This window comes from Eptesicus fuscus, chromosome 21, assembly GCF_027574615.1.
Source record: "Eptesicus fuscus isolate TK198812 chromosome 21, DD_ASM_mEF_20220401, whole genome shotgun sequence".
Lineage (NCBI taxonomy): Eukaryota > Metazoa > Chordata > Mammalia > Chiroptera > Vespertilionidae > Eptesicus > Eptesicus fuscus.
Window position 1 is genome coordinate 9152729 of NC_072493.1, and position 16365 is coordinate 9169093.

Below are 16365 nucleotides of genomic sequence, written 5' to 3' on the forward strand. Positions count from 1 at the left end.
GGAATTATAGATTATTGTATTTCTATTTCATTAGTGGTTATTTGGCAGATAATGGTGAAAATATAGAGGAACTTTTTGAAAAATTTTTATGCAAAATGGTTCAACAAAATGAGGTGTTGGAGCTTTAACTAAATTAGATTACCCAAAGAATAATCAAAATGATAAATGATTACAGGAAATAAAATTTTAAACAGAAGAGACAAAAACAATCACCAAGTCTCCAGCTGTGAGAAAGGCATCAGGACTCAATCCTGCTCAGTTAACATTCTTCCCACTTCTGAGCTCATGCTACTGGGCTGTGTGAGCGACTGACAGCCAAAAGTCAAGAACATATTAAAAATATTGATCAAGAACATATAACAAAAAACTGGGCTCCTGCTGCTATGTGGTCCTTCTTCCCCTAAACCTAAAGCGATTTTGAGCTCTAAATCTAAAGAGAATTCTAAATTAAAAGCAAATTTTCAATATTAAAATTACCTCCTTTTCTACCCAACACAAAGACTGTACTTGAATTCTTCCTTTTAAACTATAAGATTCAAGAAAAGAAATTAGATTTCAATTAATTTTGCCAATATTACTGTATAACATCTAGTCATTTGTAAGTATGGCTGAGAATGCTGAAGGGACCTAAGTTAACACTAAGCAAAATGCTCCAATAAAGGTTCCATGCTTTCTTTCTCACATTCTCCATACAGACTATTATATTATGCTCCACACAGAAGCCCTATTTCAGATTTTTATTCCATACACACACACACACACACACACACACACACACACTTTAACAGCTGATAGCTCAATTTTGAAAATGAAATGTACTTTAATAAACACTGCCTTTAAAATTATTCAAAGTATGTATATACATTTTTGGGATACACACACACACACACACATAAATTCCTTTAATGCATTTATAACTCGCAAAATACTATGACCAAATTAATAAGAATACTTAATAGTTAGGAAGCTTACACCAATTAATCAATAGTATTACCCTTCAATCAGACTTTTACTTTCTAATATTATCTTATAGGTACCGACTGTCATTAATTAACTTAGCAAATTTTTTTCACTGTCTTTGTGTTTTTCCTCTCTGGGGGTGGGGAGAGCAGTAGTACAGATCTATTTTCCCTGCATGAATAAATGTGTTTATAGAAGGGAAATGTTCTACAGAATGAAGAAAAGGGGAGACCAGTATTAGTACATCACTGTTTGAATAAAGAGATTAAGTCTGGAGGTAAGTATTTTGGTCACTGAGTGGCAAACACCATTGTGGGACAGGGATAGTTCTTTCATCAGGTTTTACTACAGCCTAGAACAGTGATGGGCAACCTTTTGAGCTTGGTGTGTCAAACTTCGTCAAAAAACTTAGCATAACTCGGGTAGTGTGTCACTTTGAGGAAAAAACTAACTCCAAGACTCTAGTCGCAAATGTTTCATCCTCAGGAGCAGCAAATGTTTCATCCTCGGCATGCGGCCGCGTGTCATCAGAAATGGCTACGCGTGTCAGTGCTGACACGCGTGTCATAGGTTCGCCATCACTGGCCTAGAATGATGAAACACTCAAGACCATTCAACTTTATATGCTTTGGTCTCCGGCTTACAATGTAACTTTCTGATTATTAACAGCCTTCTCAAGTACCTTGCCTCCCAAGTACCCCCATACAAGGAACAGGGTGCCCTGGAAAGTTGATACAGGTAATAAATGCTTAGCCCCTTGTGAATCACAACACTGTTATTCTAACTTACACATCAGTGAGTTTGCTTAGGCTGAATCATCCCTAGATGAAATACTGAAATGGAATTTCTGGATCTTCAAGGCTAAGGAGTAGGCTGTTCCACCACACTGAGATACCACCACACTGTCTAGGCAGCCAGCTAGCATCCATCTAAAAGGTCTTAAGCTCAATTCTCCTTAAAATACCACAGTAATTAATATGCTTAATTATCCATACCCAAAATTCACCAAATCTGAGATTTTAAAAATAGGTGTATGTAAATGCAAATACACCTAGTGAACAATTCAATTGCATTAAGATGCATGAAAAGCAGTCAAGGCCAAGCAATGATATATAAACAGGATCAAATCTAACCTGACACTAATAAAATAAAAAAATGTTTTCACTTTCCCTACCTCAATTGTCAAGAATTGTCACGAAATTCTCAAAACAAGGTCTTAGTTTTTTAAAGATATTCCTGAAAAGGCATAATAATAAATGTTAAGAGAGATTATCTGTGACTAGTGTGAATATAGATACCTTTTTAATTTCTGTATGTTTTCTGATATCTTTCAAATAATTAACATTATAAGCAATAAATCTTGCTTTAAAATTCAAAAAAATTTTAACAAAAACCAGAAGAATTGATAAAGTGAAACTGTAAACTTTCAAAATAATAAGATGGCATTCATCCTAAAAGAACAGTCACATTTATCTAAGTTTCTTTTTCTACAGGATGGCATTAGAAAGTTTATTAATAAGTGATTTAATACTAAGGTAAGTTTTCCCTAGTATATTCTTCATGAATCCAAGTTCTGTTAATTCGGGATATTAAGAAAGGGCTAGGGCAGAGATGGGAAGGTTATAGGAAATTAAAGAACCTTTTTAAACCAAAGTTTCTGACATAAGTTAGAAAGGGAAAAAGTCCCTTGACAACAGTGTCAAAAACTATAAAATATCGAGGAATAAATTTAGCAATAAAGGTATTGGAACTAGGTGAAGAAAACTATTAAATCAATGAAACCTTTACTGAAGGACCTAAAACTAAAACCAGACCTGAACAAATGGAAATTCATTATAATAAAGAAAAATTATCATCATTAAAAATGTCACACCTCCCAAAATTAATATATGAATATAATGCAATCCAAATAGTAGACCTTTTGAGGTTTTCTGAAGTCAACAGAATTATTTTCAATCAATCCGATCTAATAATAAACAAATATGCAAATTGACCATACCTCCGACACACCCACAAGCCACGCCCATCATCCAATCAGAGCAAGTATGCAAATTAACCCACAGCCACAGAGAGCAAGGTTTCCTAGGTAACAGAGGAAGCCAAGCTTTCCGCCTGCCCTTGCCAGGCCTAAGCCTCCACTCAAGCTACAAAGTTTCAATTATAGAAGGTAAACAAATTCAAACAAATGGCGGCAGAATGGAGCTTGAGAGAGCAGGCCAGGGTTGCCGCAGGCAACAGGGGAAGCAAAGCTTTCAGCACACCCTGGCCAGGCCCACCCGCTTAAGGCAACAAAGTTTCAATTATAACCCCAACACAAATGGCTGCCTGCCTCGGAGGGAGCCCCAGGCTTGGCTCCGCTCCAGGCTACAAAGTTTCAATTGTAGAAGGAAAATAAATTCCAGATACCAGGGCCTCCTCTTGGGTTGCCAGGGGGCGTGGCCAGCCTGCAAACCACCACAGGCCCCTCGCTCAGGCCGCCCCACACCCCAAGGGAACCCCCACCTGATCCAGGACGCCCTTCAGGGCAAACCAGCTGGCCCCCACCCCTGTACCAGGCCTCTATCCTATCTAATGAAAGAGTAATATGCAGATTGATCATCACTGCAACACATAATATAGCTGCCCCCATGTGGTCAAAGATCCTGCCCCCATGTGGACACAAGATGGCCACCACAAGACGGCCAGCAGGAGAGGGCAGTTGGGAGGCACCCAGCCTGCAAGGGAGGGCGTTGGGTGGCACCCTGCCTGCAAGGGAGGGCAGTTGAGAGGGACCAAGCCTGCAAGGGAGGGCAGTTGGAGGTGATCAACCCTGCAGGAGAGGGCAGTTAGGGGTGACCAGGCCGGCAGAGGAGGGAAGTTGGGGGCAAACAGGCTGGCAGCAGAGTGGTTAAGGGGTGATCAGGCTGGCAGGCAGAAGCGGTTAGGGGCAATCAGGAAGGCAGGCAGGCAAGCAGTTGGGAGCCAGCAGTCCTGGATTGTGAGAGGGATGTCCGACATTGGAGAGGGTACAGACTGGGCTGAGGGACAACCCCCCTCCGTGCACGAATTTCATGCACCGGGCCTCTAGTATAGATATAAGAATAAATGTTTAAGGATAGTCATCCACAGCCTCTGCCTTGGTTGCACAAAATGTCTTACTCAAGCAATAAAATTATTGTTTTAACTAAAAAAAAGAATAGAGAAATTTTAAAAGTACAGTGATAGGAGCTTTTCTTAATAGAGTGTAACTTTCTATAAAGTTGTTATACTCAAAACAGTAAAATAATACCACAGGAAGAGAAAAAACAGAACTTCCAGAAATAGAATAAATATATATGGGAACTTAACATATGATATGGTAGTATTTAATTCATTGAGGAAAGAATGGCTTATTTATTTAGCCTGGCCGGTATGGCTCAATGGTTGAGCGTTATCCCCGGCACCAAGAGGCTACCAGTTGGCTTCCTGGACAGGACACATGCCCAGGGTTGCCAGGTCCATCCCCAGTACGAGTGCAGGAGGCAGCCGATCAATGTTTCTCTCTCATCAATGTTTCTCTTTCTCTCTCTCTCTTCCTCTTTCTCTAAAGTCAATAAAAACATTTTTTTAAAGAAATTACCAAATGGGTTTTTTTAAAGAATGGTTTATTTAGGCCTGACATAGTTGGCTCTCTATACAAAGGAAAACCCTAAGACCCCCCCAACACTCTTCATACCATATAAAGTTAATTCCAGATGAATAAATATATGTGTCATACAACAAAGAATTAATTTACCATAAGGTGTTCCTACAAGGTAAGGAGAAAAACTTAAAAATGAACCAAGAACATCAATTCTCAATAAAGGAAATCCAAATGGGAAAAAATAAAAATCAAAAAAAGCTAGCTCTTGCCCTACCTGGTTTGGCTTGGTGGATAAAGCATCAGCCTGTGGACTGAAGGGTCCCAGGTTCAATTCCAGTCAAAGACACGTACCTCCCCCAGCCCTGGTCAGGGTGCACGTGGGAGGCGACCAATCGATGTGTCTCTCTCACATCGATGTTTCTCTCTCACTGTCTCTCCCCCTCCCTTCCACTCTCTCTAAAAATCAATGGGAAAATATCTCGGGTGGGAATTAACAACAAAAAAAGCTAGCTCTTGCCCTGGCTGGTGTTAGAGCAGTGGTTAGAGCATTGGCCTTAGCATGGAAGGGTCAGGTCACAGGTCAAGGTTGGATTCCTGGTCAAGGGCAGGTACTTGGGTAGCAGGCTCGATCCCCAGCCCTGGCCAGGTGTGTGCAACCAATCAATGTGTATCTCTTTCACATCTATGTTTCTCTCCTGCAGCCCCTCCCCACTCTAAAAAAAAAAAAATCAATGGAAAAATATTCTCAACTGAGGGTTAACGAGAAAAAAAAAAAAAGCTAGCTCTAGTAACAGTCAAGGAAATTAAATTTAAAACAAAACTGAGAAACCATTTATCACATAGCAGTCCAGTAAAAATTAAATAATTACATGTAACAATGTGACAATATGGAAAACCCACTGCCTGTAGGGATGGAAATTATGACAACCTATTTAAAGAGTAATCTGACAATAATATGTAAAATATACTTCCTTTAACCCAGAAATCCCATCTTGGAGACTATTTGCAGAAATAAAAGCATCAGCAAGCCCGGCCGGTGTGGCTCAGTGGTTCAGCATCAACCCATGAACCAGGAGCTCCCGGGTTCAATTGCCGGTCAGGGCACATGCCCAGGTTGCAGGCTCCATCCCCAGTAGGGGGCGTGCAGGAGGCAGCCGATCCATGATTCTCTCTCCTCATTGATCTCTCTCTTTCTCTCTCTCTCTCTCTCTCTCTCTCTCTCTCTCTCTCTCTCTCTCTGCCTTCCTCTCTGAAATCAATAAAAATATATTTTAAATAAAGAAATAAATAAAAAATAAAAGCATCAGCAAATAAGGTAATATGTACAAGGATATTCACTGTAACACTGCTAGTGGTAGCAAAATCCAGAAACAACCTGAATGTCCACATAAAAATAGCAAAATAAATTATATATGGTACATCTATACTATGAGATATAATAGCGATGTTTAAAAGAACAAAATAGATTTATATTTACTGACCATGATGTGTTAAGAAAAGCCTGTTACAGAGTAATATAAAAACAAAGAAGCTCTACATATTTACACTTATGTAAGTATCTATAGTATTTGACCAAAGCATGGAGAGAAATAATGAAGTAAAATGGCTAAGAAGTAATAATAAAGGGGTTGAGGGAAATGAATAGCTTTCATTTATTTTAAATTTTTATTTTTTTTATTTTAGAGAGGAAGGTAGAGGGAGAGAGAGAGAGAAACATCAATGATGAGAGAAAATCACTGACTGGCTGCTTCCTGCATGCCCTCCACTGGAAACCAATCCTGCAACCTGGGCATGTGCCCTTGACCGGAATTAAACCCAGGACCCTTTAGTCCGCAGGCCAACATTCTATCCACTGAGCCAAACTGGCTAGGGTGGAAATGAATTGCTTTCTTAAAAGTATGTCTTTAGCCCAGCAGGCTTGGCTTGGTGGTTGAGCATCAACTTATGAACCAGGAGGTCACAGTTCGATCCCCAGTCAGGGCAAATGCCCAGGTTAATGGGGTCAATTCCCAGTGTGGCCAAAAACATATTTAAAAAAGCTACATCTTGCAGGAGGCAGCCGATCAAGGATTCTCTCTCATCACTGATGTTCCTCTCTCTCTCTCTCTCTCTCCCTTCCTCTCTGAAATCAATAAAAATATTTTTATAAGTATGTCTTTAAAATTTTTTTTCACTTATTACAATAGATACCTATTATTTTGTAAGTTAAGATAGATGAAAAAACAAAAACCCTCAGCACTATAAAGTAGATTATTCAAACACTAATGGAGAGTCAATTAACAAATCAATGAACTATCAACATATTTCCATTTTGGGGTGGGGGAAAAGTCTGAAGTTCTCAATTCATTATTAGTTTCCTTAGCATAATAAATTACATAATAGCCATTCAAAAGAAAAAAAGGTGGCAGGAAGAGTAGATTTCTTTGCTGTCTGCTTGAAGCTTTTGCATAAGAAAAAGTCTGAGTAAATCACAAAGAGTAAAGGATAATAGCAATTTCAGAATTAAACAAATAAATAATTTTTCAAAGTCGTGAAGACAAGGTTTTGTATGTTTCCTACACCTGAAAATAAACTGCACTGACATCAACTCTACCAGTCACAAGTAAATGACCTGCAGTAGATTCACATAATTCACTCAGCACCCTGACAGCTTTTGGCTCTAGCATCGACCAATTACCATATAGCTGAGCACCAGAACAATTTTTTTTCATATTATTTTCATTCATATAATCTACTCCACAGAGTAGCTACTAACTGTCAGGCACTGTGCTTTGTACTAGGGATACTCCAAATTAGATGGTTCTTATCTTCTGAAGACACAGGGCAAGTAGACAATAAGTACTAAAAAAGGGCTGCGCCTCTTTGCCTGGGGGTATAGAGAGAAGGAAGAACAGGTTCACTGGTGGAGGGAGAAAGATTCCAGGTATAGGAAGAACAGGTATAAGGAGAGTGAAAGAACATGGAGTATTCAAGGAACAGCAAAAACTTCAGTATATGTAAATAAAAATAATACAACTACATGCTAATAAAATCAAATTGTAAGCTACTTCCTCATTCTACTTTCTAAAATAATCAACATTTATTAAGCTTTCATCATGGAAAGTTTTAAAAGAAAATACAGAGGTCAAGCATTACCTGGTAGAGATAAATACACATTTATAAAACACCACATATATCGGGTACTATCAGAAAAAAAGGTTCTTTCCTCTTACAATACTTTCCTTCAAGGATCATACAAAAAAGCTAATACCAGCCAAGATTCAATTACTCTGCACAGTGTGCCTAATTATTTTCAGCATTCATCTCAAACCAGTATTTTGACCATATTTTTAAAGTATCATGTATTCAAAATTTTCATAAAGTGAGAAGGGAACCAAATCTTTTGTACAGACTTCTAAAAAGGAATAAAAAATTATCTTCCCTTCCTTTTCTTCAGCTTAAAACTGAACAATTTCCCAATAGTGAGGTTTAGTAAATAGTTTCACTAAATTGAGCTGTAAAGACACTAATGGAACTTCTTTTAATTTGAGGTGTACAACTGTGTCGTCATTTACAAGTTAGATCTTATAACCAAATACTGTACACCATCTATTCTATGGCAGTCTTTATTTTAACCCAAAGGCTTGTAAAAAGGGATGTGCAAAAATTTTACAGTTCCAAAGATTTAAGTTCATGTCTTTCTCATATTTACTCTTCCCAAGGATACATAACATTAACCTCAAGCCAGAGAAGCTGAAAAGCCCAGGATGGTTGGTACAATGAAAATACAGTCAGCTACAACAAGCAAGCTGGAGTGAGCAAAGCAACTTTGTGTCAGGTTACACAGTGACTGTCACTCTGTAACAACAGAGAAAGGGGGGCAGAAACTACTTGCCTTTAAGATGTCTTTAAATATTCATAAAGTACAAAAGTCACAAATACCTTCTCCACCTTTTAAAAAATGAATTTTTTCATCCTAAGTCTATTTTTCACTGACAACATTTATAACTTATTAATAATTGTCTCGCTCCAGTGGTTTAAGTGGGCCAAAAAACAAACAAACAAAAAACTTCTAAGTACTCTGTGATAAGAAAGCATTTCTCGTTTCAATCACATTATCCTAAACCTTGCACTTTTACACAAATGTTAGTTGATGCTGACTCAAGTTTGGCAAGTATGTTTTTTATCTATTTACTTACTTCAGGGCCCTTCAAACATGGATGTGACTGTTCTAGTAACCAGAATTCATACCAAATTAAGTGGGATGTGCTACTCCTTCGGTGAAGAAAAAAATCTTACACATATTTTAAAGATAGAAATGACTGCCTTTACAAAAAATAAGATTTTCTATGCAAAAAGGCAAATGAAAATATTCTGCTACTGTTTGACAAAGATGATTTTCAAATCCTGTAAGCCAAGAAATATAAGAGCTTAGATAAATCTACATGTTCTCCTCATTTTAAAATTGCTTGCTACTTTAAATATTATCCTGAATGAAAGAAACTGAATAAATGTAACAAAGGGATAAATGAAAGCAAATAAAAATTGAATCATAAACACCAAAAACAGCTAAACAAGTTGTTGGAGTTTGAAGAAAAGTTATTGTTGTAGATTTTCTGACACTAAACCCAAATAATAATTTTAAAATTTTTATATCAATTAAGTCCCTCTGTATACACAAAACTTTTAAATCCTCATCAAATATGAAATAAGCATTTCAAAAATCTGTTTTGGTAAGTAGCTTCCCAATTCAATTTTTTAATTAAAAATAATCTTTTGAGCCCTAGCCAGTTTTTCTCAGTGGATAGAGCATCCGCACCAGTACTGAAGGATCAGGTCAGTTTTTAAAATTAGGAGAACATGTAGATTTATCTAAGCTCTTATATTCAATTCCGGTCAAAGGCACACACCTTGGTTTCAGGTTCAATCCCCACCCTGATTGGGGGCAAGTGGAGGGTGTGGGAGGCAACCAATTGTTTCTCTCTGAGTCTTCCACCTCCCTTCCACTCTCTCTAAAAAAATCAATGGAAAAATATCCTCAGGTAAGAATTAATAAAAAACAAACCTTTTGAAAAAAATACTTTTTCAACTTTTTCAATTGGTATAAAAAGTTTTCATAAATCACCAAAACCCGGGTTTGTTTCAGTACACCACTGATTTCAAGACTACTTTAAAAAATAAATAGGTCACCAAAGGTTTTGCTGACAATTTTTACACTTCATAGTTTCACTCTCAAATCTAGAGCTTGCTGTCAATGAAACAGACCAAAGAACTGCTCCCAAAAGAAAATGAATTAAGGTTTCCTGAATAATAATTTCAAGTATAATCCCAACACGGTTAGACAAAGCAGACATTCAAGTCTGTCGGTTCTGATCAATCAACAATGCACTAAACACCATTTTGCTTATAATTTGTAAGACAAAAAGACACTTTCTCCAACTGAATGCAAAACATTTAAATACCAGTACAGTGTGCCACAAAATGAACTGAGTTAAATAACACCTATCTAATAGCTCTTCCAATACCTTGTTGGGTGTTTTGTGTTTTTTTTAATATATTTTATTCATTTTTTACAGAGAGGGATAGAGAGTTAGAAACACCGATGAGAGAGAGACATCGATCAGCTGCCTCCTGCACACCCCCGACTGGGGATGTGCCCGCAACCAAGGTACATGTCCTTGACTGGAATCGAACCTGGGACCCTTCAGTCCACAGGCCGACGCTCTATCCACTGAGCCAAACCGGTTAGGGCCCAATACCTTGTTTTAAACCTGTAACTCAGAGATGAAACATTTCAGTAGCAACTACAAGGGCATATTTAGTAAATGAGTGAGTATTCCACAATGTTTGGTATTTGACAGTTGCTTTAAAGCAGAGGTGGGGAACCTTTTTTCTGCCAAGGGCCATTGGGATATTTATAACATCATTCGCTTAATTTAATTAATTTAATATAAATTCATATTGCTATGAAAAAAAGCTCCTAGATTTACTGAATTTTGAGCCCTGCGGTCGGTCGCCTTGGCAGGGACAGACCAAAGGAATGGCCAGAAGTTCGCCACCCCTGCTTTAAACCAAAAATAAATAAGTAACTCCATAGCTTCAGAGTAAATACACAAATAGTAACTAAGATTCTTTTTTTAAAAGTCTCCTTAAAACAAGTAAGAACACTGACTATTTACAATGAAAACATTCAGTCTTCTACTGAGACATCATATGACCGGTACAGGAATGTACTACCTGATAATCTGACGATAAGAAAAATGCATTTGTACATGAATTGGAAGAATTAAAAGATCTGACCCAGTTCAAGTTATACATTTTAGTTTCATCAGTCACTAGACTGTAATCTCAAATAAGTTATTGCTCTTTTGAAAATGTAAAAACCCAGGCTAAGATGACATAGAGGTGATTCAATTACACATACATACTAACTTGAAATGTAGGAAATCATCAGAGAATTACTGTGAAATGCTTTTCATTCAAGCATGCTATACTGCAAACATACTTAAGTGTAGAATAAAAGTGGCGATGCCCGGCCGGTGAGGCTCACCAGTTGAGCGTCCACCCAGGAACCAGGAGGTCGTGGGTTTGATTCCTGGTCAGGGCACGAGCCCTGATCCCCAGTGGGGATGCGTGCAGGAGACAGCCACCGATGTTTCTCTCTTATCACTCTCCCTCTCTGTCTCTCAAAATAAATAAAAACATTTTCTAAAGTGGTGAGATTACGGGTACCTGGAGAATCTATATTTTTAAAGTGAAGGTTAACGTGTATATAGTCTGACAAATCTTCCTGGGAGCAGAGGAATCCAACTATTCCCTGGAAAATCCAAATATTTTTTAGGATCAGTCAGCTAAGACCTTTACAGAGCAAAATACCTGCAAGTTAAGAGCACTAAGAAATCTTCATTCACTCCTCTGTTCTGTTATCTAATCCCTACAGCAGCCAAAAAAAAAAAAAAGTTACATTCCTTTCTACCTTTATCAGATGAAGATTCTTCTTCACAGGCAGATTTTCATGCCCAAGGACATATAACACCAAGAAAAACACGTAAGTGTCAATGAGTACCAAAAAGCTAAATGTTCAGCACAAGAAGGGGTTCCACAAATGAGAAAACACCTGACAGCCTCCTCCCTACCTATTCCCCAAAAAAGCCATTTAATCAGCTTTATGAACATTCACGGCAGAAGTACACTCTGAGCGAGACACCAAACCCTAACAGGGGAACAGAATCAACCGTCCCGACTCTTTGAGGCAGAAGGGAAGATCGGGAGAATTATGAGAAACTGACGTCCGCAGGATCAGGAGTTTGAGAGAAGGGTAAGCAGTGTACTGGAAGGTGAGTTTGAAGACACACACACACACACACACACAACGGAAAATTAGGAAAGAAGTTGGTCGGAAGATTAGAAGGAGGCGAGGCCGATGTCCGCTTCTGAGAGGACGGCATTGCCGGTGCAGACAGCAATGAACTTAGCCTTTGGAAATGCTGAAGAGTTCTACGAAAGACCTGACTCGGGTACAAGATGCAAAAAAAAATGTTGGTACGTGGCTCTCTGAATGAGCCCTCAAAGAAGGGTCGCAGCCCGATAAAGTCAATGGGTCCAAGGAGGCGGGCGCCGGCCGGGCAACTCCACAGCACGGAACGCAGTCGTGCGCACAGCCTCCCGGTCCGGGGCCTCAGGGTCGGCAAGCAAGAAGTGGGAGCAGCCCCTGGGGCTCCGGGCCCCTCCTGGCCCAGCCTCGGTCCTCAATCTTCTCACCCCCCACAGCCTGGGACCGGAGCCCTGGGAAGCTTCCGGCCGAGGGCTCCCGGCAGGCGTGGGGCAAAAGAAGCAAAATGCTCTCAGCGCTGCGAGTGACACTCACCGGCCCGAAACCTCGAATGAAACCAGCAGCTCCGGGGGCGGCGGCGGCAGTGGCAGCAGGAACCGAACATCCAAAATGGCGGCTCCCTCGGCCACACCACCGCTACTGCAGGCGGAGGGATCCTTAGGAGGAAGGGAGTTTTTTAACTAAGTTCGCACACTATCGCCAAAACCTCGGTCCCTAGCTTCCTCTCCTTGTCGATTCCGCGTCCTCTGACCGCAACTTCTCGTGCCTCCCCTCTCCTGTTCTCCAAGAAAACTCGGACCCTGCCGAGGACTATTTGCCAAGGAGGAGGTGACTGCTCCTGGCAGAGCGACGCAAAGCGTAGCAAGGGTCGGGGCTGTCACTGATGACGCGAGACGCTGCTGCCGAGTCACCGCTGGGAAGAGTCTGAGCGAGAAAGATCCGGCTGACCCTGGAGCCGACGGACATTGGTTCCGCTTGGGCGGGGCGGGGCGGGGCTACCAGGAAGCGACCCGGCCACCTGAAGGGGGCGGGGCTAGCAAGGTAGCCTAGGAAGTGGGAGAAGCGAAGCAGGTGGGGACCCGGAGCTCTGAGCTGGGGCTGGGCGGTCCTAACGCGCGAGAATCCCAAACTCTTTCCTATCACCTTTGAAACCTTAGCTTTCTCTTCAGGTACAAGTCAGGAACGTGCTCCAGGTGGTCTTGGATTCTGTGGTTTTATGGTATCCTTGCAACATATTTTACTTTTAAAAATTAGAGGATGCCAGTTATCATCGCAGCCTGCATTGGACGAGTTGTTTAAACTCTTAGGGCCTCAATTTCCTCATATATAAAAAAGAGCTAAAATCCTTCCCGAGTGGGCTTTCTGACTGACTTCATGAACTAATGACCTGAGCCAAAGACAGTCTAACCAGACAGTTCCTGGCTTGATAAATAATTACTAACACCTGATAACGAATATTTTCCGTGTGAACGTACAGACAGCCATGATATCTTGGCCCATTTAAAGGAAAGGTGACCTACCTAAGCTAAAATCCTCCAGGTATATTGGCAGTAAAGTACCCGCCAAAGTAAATAAAGTACAGTACCGGGTTAGATGCCAAAGAGAACTAAACTAACCACAAATCTGGAGTTTAGGACTTGTCATAGCCAGGAGTTTGCAACTTTTTCCTTAGCCACACTCATTCAGGAATGTCAAAAGATTTTACAAAAATTGAGGGGGCCCACCTGTACAATTTTGTTCTTGCACTTACTGGGGCATGCCAAGTGGCTGGGGGGAAAAAGGCCAAGGACATAATAATAGTAATTATTTTTATTATTAAATATTGATATCACACACTGCTTATAAAAGCGTTTTCATATGTATAATATAACTTGACCTCTCAACAATCTGAGTCAGACTAGATAAGCATATATAACTTAGTTTTACCAATAAGACTGAGGCTCAGAGAAACTGACATGCTGAAAGACTCTCCCGCTCCCCTCCCCTATGGGGTTCTGTATACCTGTGCCACCTTGCAAATTAGAGAAGGGTACCTGCTCTGGCTGCTGTGGTTGGGTGTCATCCTGTGGACCGAAAGGTTGCTGGTTCGATTTCCAGTCAGGGCACATACCCAGGTAGGGAGCACGCTGGAGGCAGCCAATCCATGTTTCTCTCTATCTCTCCCTCTCCTCTCCTCTCTAAAAATCAATAAAAAAATATTTTTTTTTAAAAAAAAGGTACACACCCACCCACACCCACAGGCAGGGTAGAATCAACCGAGGGCAATGGTTTGGGGGGCAGAATGCTTATGGAATTCAGTCGCCTCATACCCATGCATTAATATACACTGCAACTCTGGATCACAAAGCTAGTAAATATGTACAGTTGTACAGCTGGCCATCAGTATCCTTTGGTTCCTCATAGGAGGATTCAACCAACCACAACTGGAAAATAGTTGGGAATAAAAATGTTATGTTGTTGCTGATGTGTACTATGTAGTCAGGCCTACAATGGTTGACTCTGTACTAAATATGTACAACTTCTTGTCATTATTCCCTAAACAATCCATCATGACAACTAGCTATATAGCATTTACATTGTATAAGGTATTATAAGTAATCTAGAGATGATTTAAAGCATTTGGAAGGATATGCATGATTATAGGCAATTACTATGCTATTTTATATAAGGGATTTTAGCATCCTTGGATTTTGGTATCCATGGGGGTCCTGGAACCAATCCCCCACAGATTCTGAGGGCTGACTGGTAGTAGTATAAAATTAGAAGACCACAATTATGTCTTGATATGGGTTCCTCTGAGGTATAGCTATGCATGAACACATGCTAAAATTCTACAGTTTGAGACTCCCTTAAAAGTAAGGAGTTTGCAGGTTGCAAAGCAGTTAAAGTATTCCATTTGCAAGGTCACAAAAATTTGCTTAGAGGTCAGATTTAAATGTTTACCATTGAGAACCACCAAAGAAAAGTTAAACCATCTTATTAAGAAGAGGAAGGAGCTTTTTTCTACCATTCCAAATGACAGATAATTAAAGAGAAAAGGGCAGACATTATAAAATGTAAACCCTCTTCATGTATTTTTTAAACATATTTATCTTTATAATTACCACATTCCTCCTTTAATGCAACTGAAACTGAAAGCAATTGACCAAATATATAGCACAGTCATCATTATCCTGGGATCTTTAGTTTCTGAGGCTAGCAGTTAAAATTTTGGAAGATTCACTCCCCACCTACTCAAACATAATCCCTAATTTCAGATAAATTTCAAATAAATGACAGCACATGAATGAAATGGAATACTATGCAGCCAATAAAAATGAAGCTATAGCTCTAACTTTATCATGAACTGACAGATACAGATTTTTTAAAACATATTACAAAATGGAATAAGTGAGCCTGTAAAAAGTGTATACTACTGTATATACATAGGAAGAATAAAACTAAAATATAAAAATGGTTATCTTTGGATAGTAGGATTTAGAGGATTTTTACTTTATTATGTTTTGTTTTGTTTTGTTTTTGCAAGGAGCGTACTGTGTTTTTATTTGAAAAAAATAAGGCTTTTTACATTTTGGAGGGAAAGTCCTTGTAAGATAATGCAGTTTTATGGATCTAAATGCTTAAGGAGATTTTTGTTTTTTAAACAGCAACAGCCTAAAAAAAACAAAAAACAAAATTTTTAAACAAACAAAAATAAATAAGAAACAACAGCCTGAAAGAATGAAACAAATTTCCAGGAAGAGATAATGGCTAGGAGAAAAAAAAAATCATTATTTTTATGGTTTTGTTTATTATTGATAACCTGCACATTACAATTTAACAAATAATAACAAACAACAAAAACAAAACTTTAGTTTGGGGCCAGGAGTCAGACCACGTGAATGCCAGGCCTGGCTGAGTGTAACTCACTTTGTGCCCTGAGTAAGGTGCTTGCCACCTCTGGGCTATTTCCTCAGCTAGCCAATATGTATGTATGACTAGTCCTATGGCATAGTAATGAAAAGTGTTGGTTTCTGGTGCTAGATTTTTAGGCTTTAAAACTGCTCTTCTTCTCTTTATTGTGTGACCTTCAGCAAGTCACTTAATATATCTGAGCACTTCTGAACCTCCGTGTACCCATCTGTAAAATGGAGTTAATAGCATTGGCATCTGAAGGCTGGTGTGATAACTAAATGAGCTGATACACTTAAAATACTTAGGGCAGCAGTTGGCACATAGTAAAGGCTCAATAAATACTAGCTCTCTTTAGGATAAATATTGTCATCCCCACTTTAGACATGAGGAAACAGAAGCTCAGAGAAATGATTTGTCACACCTACATACAGCAGAGACCAGACTCCAACCTAGACCTTTCAACTTGGGATATACCTTTTGGCCTATATAGTAATCATTCAGCAAGCATGCTGCCTGACTCTTCCCACTACCCCACACTGTTCTGGGGGTACAGAACCTGTAATAGGCATTTCAAAAGAGACTGTCCCTACTCTCCAGA

General features: G+C 39.5%; 1 protein-coding gene across 1 annotated transcript in view; it reads right to left on the reverse strand.

The window, feature by feature from the left end:
* Window positions 1-12751, reverse strand: part of AP1G1 (adaptor related protein complex 1 subunit gamma 1) — an 84967-nt gene extending 72216 nt beyond the window's left edge. The window contains exon 1 of the mRNA XM_008139978.3: window positions 12408-12751. The gene's annotated coding sequence lies outside the window, so the exon portion shown is untranslated. The remainder of the gene's footprint in view (window positions 1-12407) is intronic.
* Window positions 12752-16365: the final 3614 nt, after the last annotated feature.